The 11,436-nt window shown below is 42.6% G+C and overlaps 1 protein-coding gene across 1 annotated transcript in view; it reads left to right on the top strand.

Annotated features, from left to right (window-relative positions):
* Positions 1-916: 916 nt before the first annotated feature.
* LOC136825318 (uncharacterized) overlaps positions 917-11,436 on the top strand; it is a 41,933-nt gene continuing 31,413 nt past the window's right edge. Inside the window, exon 1 of the mRNA XM_067081471.1 lies at positions 917-1,332. The gene's annotated coding sequence lies outside the window, so the exon portion shown is untranslated. The remainder of the gene's footprint in view (positions 1,333-11,436) is intronic.

The raw sequence follows: 11,436 nt of genomic DNA, 5'->3' as shown, positions 1-11,436 counted from the left end.
GACTCTTAAACCTGAAAGCAAAAATTGTAAGAAAATACAAGAAATTGATATGAAAAACTTTTAAAACGCTATAAAATGACATTAGATTATAGACGCGTACGCGATGAATGCATTCGAAGTCATTAAAATTTGTTTTAGGAATAAGACATCTTTATAAACCTATCTTGGTGGTAAGCGACATTGCAATACTACGGCAGACTGTAGTACCTTAATTGTTACCTTTTATGCACATGTCGTAAAATTTGTATCCTATTTTAAAGACGCTAGCAAGTCTAGTTAAAGGATTGTCATTTAAGGAAGAATTTTGAGAAGCGTGTGTCCTTCAACGCACATAAAGTATTGCGTTACATATTTTATGAAGGGTTTGATGCTGAAGAGAAATTAGGCGACTGTGGCAAAACGTCTCAGTGACAAAATCTTTAGGAGTGTAAAAGAAAATAGTCTTACATTATTATTGCACCTAAGTTGTGTAAATTGCCGGTAGGCATAACCAAGTGACAAGTATTTTCAAGGCTGGACACTTGTCAATTAGAAAATTCTAAAGAAAACTTGAGTTATTACATTACAATACAGAGTAATGAGAATACAATGATAAAGCAGTTAAAAGAAAGTCAAATGAAAAGCTAGGCAACATTTCCTCTGTGAGAAAAAGTTTGTATATTTTTTTTTTGTATGATTGTAAATACAACATTTGACCTACGTTCGGATTAAGTACTATACCCTATTGCTTAAAATTCAGGAAACTATGAAATCTTTGAAAGAAGCCGGTTTCGTTTTGAAACCAAAGCCTTACGAAATAAATTCAGCGTTAATTCCAAACTAATAAGAATACAAAAATGCATTTTAGAGAAAGTTGCAAGACAAAATAGGTGAAAAATAACATAACCTCCAGGTTTACACGAGCTACCTATAAACTGGTGCTCCATTTTCTGTGTAAACAAAGTTGAATGTTTTCTCTAATCTGTTAAAGTGATATTGTTTATGTAGGCGCATTAACCATTGAATAAACGTGTCATGTACCTTCCTGGCCAGGTACATTGACGGTACAGAGTACCAGGGCCTCGGAGAGAGGCCAAATATCCAGCCAGAAAGGCGAAAGGAGAGGTTAAAAACACGGCAATGCTCGTGGCTCCCCCACCATGTTTGTTTGCGTTTAGCTTATGTGAAGTGAGGCCGACGCATCAGGTCACAATAGTAGTGTGATTTAAGAGCAAATGTGCCTTGCCAGTGTTTCGTTGCGGCATGACGGGCTTATGTGATTCATGTGACACACGTATGTGAAAAACCGTGATTGTGATCTCGAAGTGCTCTGAGCAAACGGTGTTTGTTTAGGTGAGTTCCATTGGCGCCCAGTATTTACGTGCATATTTATATGTTTTCTCCGAGTCATTTCGGGGTAAATGCTGTCGTTACGACTCCGTTTGGGAAGGGAGAGGTAGACTTGACTCTGGTAATTGTTATGTGTCAATGTAATTGGCGGGTGACGCGTGTTTTAGTGGCTGCTAGGCCTAGACCTAAGCTGCAGCAGTTACGTTAAGCCTATCGTACCAAAGCCGAGCAGAGGCTGCCCCACCATTTGCCGCTAGTTTACCAGAATAACTTGTCCCAGAATAGTTTGTTAGCCACTGCTGTATTCTGCGTTGTTACCCTTAGGCTATTAAGCCCCTAAACTGCAATTTTATTAGGCCTAAAAGTAGTCTAGCTTTGAGTAATGGGCTGGATGGCTAATTGCTACCAACTCGGTTGGTATTTTTGTATTATTATCCTATAATATTGGTTCGTTTTAGGTTTTTAGTCAAGCCAGTAGGACTTTGACACTTCCCGTCACGTATTTGAACCATAGCCTAGGCTTAGTTCCTGTCCAGGATGCTTGTTGTTTTTTATGTGTTTCTGACTGTTCGGCTTAGGCCTACTGTTGGCGTGTACCATGGTTAAACTGGAGACTGCTACCGTACCCCTCTGGTTCGGTAATCGCCAGTTTACATGCAGAATGGTGGTCGTGTTTAGTACCAGCCCCATGGGGACAATTGCGACAACATGAACGAAAAGATGGGTAGTTTGCAGAGTAGGGAGACAGGGATATCCAGCGTCACTTAAGGGGGCCCAGGGCATGGCGCCCTAACCTAGCTTAGGGTGCTAAGGTCTGGGGGGCGAGTCTACAAGACGGGAACAGGTTCTGCAGATGGAAACAAACCTAACCTATCCTAGAATGCCATGTCTTGACCTAACCAGACCTTACCTTCCTAATGTCTCTGACCTGGCCGGGCCCCTGGACCCCTACCCCCCAAAATATTAAACATTGGAGACAATTGACTAAGTTCCCATTCGGAGGTAGTCCAGTCGTTCTGCATTCTACCCAGGCCTGGCAAGGTCAGGACATGGCATTTAGGAAAGGTTAGGATTTTTTACTCCTACCCCGTCTCCGTAATCTGCATCTGCTCCAAAAAGACAATAAATTGGCCTGTCATCAACATAAACAAAAGACTTGAACATAAAAGGCATCAAATAAACCGGTTGCAAGCTGGTGGGAACCAGTCTGTGGTAGTAGTGTTCAGTTTTACCTGTAAAACTTTGTGTGTTTTCCCAGCCCCACTCTGAAACAATTATGGGGACCGCAGTGAGAAATGTTTTATAGAGTCAGGGAAAACAAATGGGTAAAACTGAAGACTACTATCATGGGTTGGTTCCTCTCAGTTGCTGATCAGATATTTACCCACTTTTCTCTTTGTTTTTGTTCATGTTTCTTGTCTTTTATTTTATATTTATATTCATTTTATTTTACTTAGGCTATGTTTTTACGTTCGTCCCCAAGGGACTGGTGCTAAACATGGTGCCCATTTTGCCCTTAAACTGGTAGTTACCAAATCAGAGGGAGTTAGTAGTAGCCTTCAGTGAGGGAGCTAGTAGCAGCCTTCAGTTTTACTAAGAACTGGCCATGAGAGAAGCAGTGAGAAGTATACTTTAGTTTAAAGCTGTTTCAGTCACAAAATACATAAAAAAGAAATAGGCCTATATAGGATGTGCTTCGTAACTTTACACTCCCAGACATAACCTAAAATAGGGTGCCAGACCATAGGGTGAACCTTTGTCATAACCTGATGTAGAATGCTATGCAATAGGCCTATAGAAGTGAAAGTACAGAAATTCATATTACTCTTTAAGCTAGAAGGTAGCTTATACACATATTTTGTTTATTGTCCCAATCTTGGTGTTAAAGGAAAAACAAAAACATTCTGTACCAAGAAGTTTATGTATGCTGCCATTAAAAACGAGATTTTGTAATTGTACATGGGAAAACTGCACATGGTAATCAAGTGCATATGAAGCTTGAACTACAGTATGCTGCCGTGTAGAAACTTTTTTTTTTTATATAATTGTGTTTAGGCCTCCAAAGAATGTAAAATTTTCTCTTAGAAATCAGTAGAATATTTTTTTTTTCAGCAACATTAGTCCAGTAATTGGTAAAACTGAAGACTACTACCTTGACCTGGTCCCTGCCAGTTGCTGACCATTATGTTTATTGGCTTTTGTTTATGTGTATGTCTTTAGTTTATTGTTTATGTGTTTACATTTATTGTTTATGTGTTTACATTTATTGTTTATGTGTTTACATTCATCCTCAAAGGTTTGGTACTAAATGTGGCAACCATTTTGCATTTAAACTAGTAGTTACTGAGCCAGAGGGGTGCTGTAGTAGTCTTTAGTTTTACCCAGTATTTAGCTTATTGATTAAATATAAATACACAGTAATGATCATTTCCAATAGGCTTAATTACTTTTTTAAGTAACATATTTTTTTTCATAGAAGAAATAGAAAATTGAGTGTTATTTGTAACAGTATTCCTTAATGTTAAGTGGAAACAGTAATTGAAGTATGGTCGTGAGGTGGTTAATTGGTGGTAGGCTGGTGAATGGGAGGTGTCTCCCCCACTAACTTACTGTAAGCCCTCACATTTTTTCTTCGGCTGTGTTTAGTTGTATTTGGGGTTTAGCTCTTCTTGATTTGAAACTATTTTTTTTCTATATGTATGGTGTTATGTTTGTTAGTGCACTGGAGAAAAACACAAGTGTGAACAGTGAAAGTGTGAAGGACATAAGTAGGTTTGTGGCTGCTATATGTCCTTGATGTAAGTGTGACTAATATTGTTGTTCTGCAAGGCTAGGTCCTGCGGCCCTAACAATCTGCAGTGTGTGCAAGCTGTCTCTTTCACAGTGGAGAGGTTTGGCAATCAATGTAAGCCAAGAGATGTTGGCTGGTATCTTCAAGGAGATTATTTCACTTTTTACCAAATGGGACTGTCTTCTCTCTCCCCCCTACGCATACTGTAGTTAGTTCTGTAGCTTGTTCCGAGAGGGTAAGTATTTGAGGATAGGTGACCAGCACACTCACTCTAATGGTGTTGACCCAGGTGTGGTACTTGTTAAGCACTCCCCATGTGAGACAGCAGCTTGTGCTTGTTTGCCACCACCCACCAGTGCTTCCATCGGTATTCTGTGCAACTCTTTTGCTGCTGGTGTACTAAGGAAGTCAACACTGTTGAGCCTCTGGTAGTGGTCATCTTGCCTGTGGAGATATGTCTGCAATACTGAGCACAGGCTGTAACCCTTGAAAGCTATTTCCTACCTTGACACGCTTTTTGCTGTACCTGGAGGAGAGTTCAGAATCTTGGGTGGAGTAAGGTGAAGAAACGCAAGTGTGTATAGTCTTCCTCCTCATTTGTGTTGAACTCTTTCTCCTCTCCTCCTCATCTGTTCCTTCTTAAGAAAAAGGAGGGAAAGGTCTCAGGGACCCCTCACAATAAGTCTTGTTTGACTTAGAGTGAACTTATTCCTCTTTGGAGGGTTCGTGGTGGTATTTGCTCACTTGCTATAGGTTCTCTGCCATTATTAGGGTTGACACTGGGTTCTCTAAGTCTGCCTATGAAGTAGTGTCTCACTGTTCCTTCTGACACATGAAAACTGTCCCAAATGCTCCCTGTTTGCACTTCTACTGACTACACTGAAAGGTTACCACTACCTTCTCACTAGGCATGTGCAGACAGAAGGTTCATGTTTACAGGTTGCCACTGTATGACACTGTTGGGTATCATGGCAGTTTGCATGAGCATGATTGTTCAGACCTTTGGTTTGTGCCTGGTTCATCCTGAACTCCCATTGTACATATGCACCTTCCCTGGATCTTGCGTGTGCAGACAGAGGGTCATACAAGATAGGTTGCCACAGTACTGTATGATGCTGGTGGGTATCATGGCAAGCTATTTGTATGTTATTGTGCAGACACTTTTGGTGTGTGCTGTTGCCTATGGCCTTGACTAGTTCAGTTCTGGGCAATAGTTTGAAAGTCTATGGGAATATGGACCATGGTTTCCAACATTTACAAGTCAACCTGCTTGTGTGATTCTGCTACAGGTACTGCCAGGTCTGATTGTTTGAGTCCATGGTCCCAAAAGCATTCACCGGGACAGATAGGTGTTAGCCTCTCTTTTGGGAGAGGATCCAACTCATGTTTTTATATATGGAACTTATCAAGTAATTAAAATGCCTTTAGTTTGCCTTGCATGGCAGCTTAGAAAATTAAAAATTTGTGGGTAATGCTTCAAAGTTTAGTGCAGGTGACTGGTTCCGCCCACTAACTGGAATCTCAGGAACTGCTAGCAAATGAGCTTGTTCTGTTTCCTGCTGGTGTTTGGGTAACACTGAGTGTCGATGATAGCTGTGTTCTTAAATTTGCCAGTTGGAGACTGGATTTTGGTGAATATTATCGCTGATTTCAGGTAGCTTCAAGCTTACAGCTTGCAGGATAGTATTTTATTGTTGTGATAAGATTGGATCCTAGTTATCGTATTTTGCTCAGTAGCGAATTCGCAATTAGGTTGTTTACTACCAATAGCGTAGCTTACTGATTCATGTATAATTTTGTGTTTGATTTCTGATTAACATAATAAACGTAAACATTGCGTTCACAACTGAACAAATATTTATGGTTACGATACTTTTCTGCAAGTCTCATTAATGTTTGTTAGTATTTTAGACGTCTGTGTGGTGATACTCATGCACTTTAACTAGGGTCTGTTAAGGTTAATTTCCTTTTCCGTATAGTGAAACAGAATATAATCTTGCGTTTGGTACCTACCCAATATTTGCAATGATAAATATGTACCAAAGGGTTCCAATAATGCTGGGATATATCTGTACTATGATAATCTAGGTACTTCAGCTTTTGTCGGTAAAGGTTAACTTTTCTTTCCCAAGTAGCGTATTAACGTAATATTGCGTTTGCTACCACCTTTTCCGATGATAAATAGGCTACATATCTTCAGGTTCCAATAATGTTTGGGGTGTATCTGTACAATGATAGCCTAGGTACTTTAGCTGTTGTCTGTAAATGTTAACTCTCCTTTCCCAAGTAGCGTATTAAGTGATATTGTGTTCGCTACCAGGCCAACATTTTTTGGTTGAGAATACATTTCTGAAAGTCTTGAATAATGTTTGATAGGATTTGATACTTACCTGCATTAGGGTGCTTCGCACTTTGGGTGATAGAGGGTAACTTCACTTTTTCAAATAGTGTATAACGTTAATATCATGTTTGCCACCAGACCGATATTTTTAGTAATAAATGCATATCGGCAAGTCTCAAATAACATTGGACAGGAATCAAGATATATTTTTATAATGATTCTCTGTATCCTCAGACTATTGTTGGTTAGGATTATTTGATCATCTTTCACTTCTCTTTGCAGAGAGCTGGAAGTGTAAGGCAGTGCATAGTAGAGAGAAATTGTGCCTAATATTTGTGGGAGTAGCCGTTCTCGACAAGTGAGACCAGTAGGCATCCAGTTAGTCTGGCGCCAGGTCTCTCCCTCTTCCATCTTCTCTCCTTCTACAGGTCCTCGTTTTATTCTCCACTTGCTCCCACGCCTAAATCTCTTTGCTTACTTCCCGTGCCTTTGGCAGTCTTGTGTCTGTGTTAACAGATGTTAACCTTGTAGTAGTGAAGTGGTGTGCTTGGCGGAGGTGGCTGCTCATCCCACGGATGCTCCTAGGCAAAGGTTCACTGATGTACTCCCCTACACCTGAGAGAAGTCATACCAGAAGCCGAAGGGAGGTCGTTGAGGTCAACTTTGGGTAGTCGTCCCCACTCAGTCAAGCCTGTTGCTGGTCCCAGGTATCGACAGACAGCCACTGGAAAGGCGTCTTGCTGGATGTGTAGTGGAGGAGGTGGCTGCCCGGCCCTGTCGGTTCTCCTAAACCCAGTTCCTGGCATGGGAGTCTGAAGGGGTTTGCCCCTGGGTAGTCGCCCCTCAGTCGAGCCTGTTGCCGTCCCACGTATTGACAGACAGCCACTGGAAAGCGGTCTTGCTGGATGTATAGTGGAGGAGGTGGCTGCCCGACCCTGTCAGTTCTTCTAAACCCAGTTCTTGGCATGGGAGTCCGAAGGGGTTTGTCCTCGGGTAGTCACCCCTCAGTTGAGCCCGCTATCCGCAGTTGTCGACGGACAGCCATTGGAAAGGCGTCCATAGATATGTTCTTTTACTCTAGAGATACTTCAGTGTAGACAAGAGTGCTGGTGACGTTTTTTATAGCGAATCTTGGCCATTGAAGAGGCGCTTTTCTGATGATATTCGCTACTCTTCCTTCTCCTGTATGTGGTACACTAGTGTTGGCGCCAAGCAGAACATCAGTGTCCGAGTGTTCTTTTTTGTTGGTTCCTTAGCACCCAAGCTTCCTATAACACCCGCTTGCACCCACTTGCACCCATTAGCGCCCAGTAACGCCCTATAGCGCCAGAGCTCGTTTTCATATAGAGCTCCCAGCACCACCTCTCATGCGTTTGGCACCAGCTTACTAGTGGCTTACGTCAGTCTCTCTTTAACTCGGTGCCCCTTTTTTCTTCTAAGAATATACTATTGTTCTTTTTGAGCACAATTTCCATGGAACACCTAGCTACGTTCTTCAAGTGGCTGACGCTAGTGTCTGTTCATCAGGTGTCCTCTCTTCAGTTTCGGACTCCCCTCCTTGAGTATCATACAACGGCTCTTAGGCAGTTTTGTCTCTTTTCTGCTGTTCTAGGAGTTACAGTCGACCTGAATTGATCCCTTGTGTAACGTCTGTTTGGGTCTTAAAGCTCTGTCCTTTGCAAACAAGAGTCTTTTGTGTACAAATTTATGAACTTGTTGAAGAAAGCTATCACCTTGACAGGGAGTTGGGAGGCTAGCTTGGGATCTTAAGGGAGCAAACAAGTGCTATTTGTCCTTCACTCCCTCTGATGCTTAATGGAATTAGCCTCCCAGCTGAGTTCTTGTCAAGTTTTGAAGGAAAGGTCTTCCTTGATTGACATCAGGAGCAGGTGCTAAGAAGATAGGAAACTCTTAAGTGTTGCCAAGAGACTTTGCTTCGTGTGGTCACTTAATCCTGTCCTGTGTGGATAAGGACAGTTAAGGTAGTGTTTGAGATTTCAACTCCTTTGTGATTGCAAGAAGGTGGTTTGGTGCTCTTTTTTGTACTGTGAGAAGCATCAGTCAGTTTTTCCCTTCGGATGACAATTTTTTCACTCCTGACCGTTCTTTTATGGAGGACTTTTCATGAGCTCCAGGCAAAAGGAAGCTCTGTGTACCCTCTATACCAGCGCCCTTTCCCCAAGTGCCTGATCACCTTCAGAGCTCTTAGCACCTGCATCCTGGTGCAGTCGGCACTTATAGCCATACAAGGCTCCCACCACTGGGCGCTTAGTTCCTTTTCACAATTTTTCTGCTAGAGCATTGTCTTTGACTGAGGTGGAAGTCGTTGCCAAGTTCTGATAAGTGTGTTGGACAATTGTTCTATCCAAGTACTGTACAGTTCTGCATATGTTTTTAGCCTATACGAGATGTCACCGAGCCCACACTGGGTGTTACCGTGTACAAGTCAATCCCGCCCTGATGGCCATGTGTCTGGGACTTTCAAGTATTGGCAAGCACGACAACTAGCCCACTCAGTTGTCTGCGAGGCTGCACAATGTTCTGCTAATTTGCTTGGTTACAGAGTGAACTGAACAATCCTTTAGTCCATTCTCCAGGGTGTTTGAATGAAGTTCTCTTCTCTTGGATCTGTAAGAATACTTGGTTTTCGTGTCCATGTATAGACTCTAAGATTTCTCAGACTTGTCATGTAAGACAGAGTCTGCCGGTTTGGGAGGTTAGGCCTCGACATATACAGCACAAGCCTTCTTTCGAGTCTTCGCTAACTTTCTTCAGTTTTCTTTTCAGCCCATGACCTTCAGCCTGTCCCACAAGATCAAGAGAGACAAGGAATCATAGCCAGGCTTTGCTGATTTTTCAACAGGACCTATGATGGTATCTGTCCAATTTTAGTCTTTCAGAGGAAGTCCCTCTTCATGAGACCAGTCTTAAGACTGCTTCTCACTCCTTGTTCTTGTTGAGAGAGCCCGCTCGGGGAACCAGGTATTTTCTTGGACATGTCCCTGGAAGATCAGAACTTTCACACATTTGTCAGAGAACTGAAAACCTTTAGCGTAAGGCTTCAGTCCTTCTCATCGTCACTTCCTAGACTGCAATATTCTTTTACACAAGTCCACTGTCCTTATGGCTTACATTAGCAGTGAATGATTGATAGAGTTTTTCTAGTCCAACTGGGATTTCTGGCAAATGAACTGAAATGTCAGGAACTCACTCTTTTGTCTGAGGGGCCTTTGTCCTCCTGTGCTGTTGGGTTATGTGCTATCTGTGGGACAGGCCAACTTTGTCTGCCTGCCAACCTAAGGAACCTTATAGCATGGGCAACATCACCATTCTCCAATGGTAATTTATGGTTCCCAGATTGCTGAGATTGTTTGGTGAACTCTCCCAGAAACTTTTCACATTTTGGTCCTCCTCGAACTACCTCACTTTGGCTGTCCAGGTGTTTATCAAGAAGGAAGGATTTTTTGTTCAGAGGTGCTACAATTGCTTTTGAGAAATCTGAAGGAGGTATTGAGCTATGTCTGACTTGGTACGCGGTTTGCTCGTTTGCACTGGGAATTTTAACTGAGAATGATGAATCTTCTATGACCTAGATCCATTCTCTCTCTCTCAAGAACTTACGGAAGAGAAGACAATTGACAGCAGGGGACAGTGCTCTGGGCTCCCAAGAGCACATATCAGCCCCAATCTTTTTTTTACCTCGCCTAGCTTCCATCTCACCTAGCTCCAGCTGTGGCTGGGCGCCAGACCTACCCCGAGCTCCTAGGAGTGGCTGCCAGCTCCCGACCAATTAGCTATTTTACGGCCAGATCAGCTGGCTCCACCTATAGCCTAGCACCAGCTCAGTACACCCAACGCTGGGGTCCAGCTCCCTATTGTCTAGCGCAGACTCTCCCTACATCTTTGGTTATGGGAAAGAGTAAGAAGCTCTCTATGCTGTGGGATTTTTCGGGTATTACTTGAGCAGGATTGGAAGCACAAGGCTGCATTGATAACATTTAGTGTGCTGGCAAGGACATTTCTCGCTCACCATCTAAGAAGGTATGGAACTTTCTCGTGAGTCTATTCTTTAATTCAGGGGAGCCTTTGGCCAACATTTAGTAAAGCTAATGAAGTCGGCACAACCTCTTCCTCATTAGCCTTCAGGCACTGTATGTCCCTGACATTCATTCTACAATCGACCTTTTCTGAGACACACTCAGATGCAGGAGAGTAATTTTCTCCTTTTATGAAACCTAAGGACATTGGAACAGTGCATGCCTCATTAACTTCTAGACACTGTATGCCCCTGATGTCCATTCTACAATTGACCTACCAGAAGTGCAATCGATTGTCACTTCTCACATTTTCGAAGAAAGTTTTAACAGTTTCAGATTCTTGCAATACCTTGCGATCGTTGTTGATAACCGGCATGGCATCGTGGAAGGCAGAGGAGTTTCTCCAACTATCTGTTCTTTTAGTAGGGTGCCGAGATTTGTGAGAGCTGGGTTGGTACAATGTACCTGGAGCACCCATCACTATCAGTGAATGGGTTGTGGTCTTTATTTCACTGCAGGTGACAGTATTCTTTGGTTGTGTTTATATTGGTACTGCGCCCAGGGCAAGGGCACTTATGGATGCTTTGCTAGCCATCAGGGTTACATCCTTCGCTGCAAAGCTCCCCTAATACTTAGCTAGCCATGAAGCCATCTCCTTCGCTGCAAAGTTCCCACTTTAGTAGAGGCGCTCCAGGGCTGTACCGCCCCACCACTACAGGTTAAGTTTTTTATTTTACTGCAGGCTCTCTTAACTAACAAGGAACTACAAGCACTGAATGCTAGCAGTTTTTCTATTTCAAATTCAATGCTTGAGTTAATGTTTTGGAATAGAATATGTCCATGTTCCCACTTCCTGTCAATGGTGAAATCAGCATTTTAATTAAAGGCAGTCCCCGGTTTACGACGGGTCCGGCTTACGACGTTCCAAAGTTATGATG

The sequence above is a fragment of the Macrobrachium rosenbergii genome, chromosome 37, assembly GCF_040412425.1.
Source record: "Macrobrachium rosenbergii isolate ZJJX-2024 chromosome 37, ASM4041242v1, whole genome shotgun sequence".
Lineage (NCBI taxonomy): Eukaryota > Metazoa > Arthropoda > Malacostraca > Decapoda > Palaemonidae > Macrobrachium > Macrobrachium rosenbergii.
Note: the sequence above shows the minus strand (reverse complement) of the source record. Positions and strands in the feature narration are given on the sequence as shown.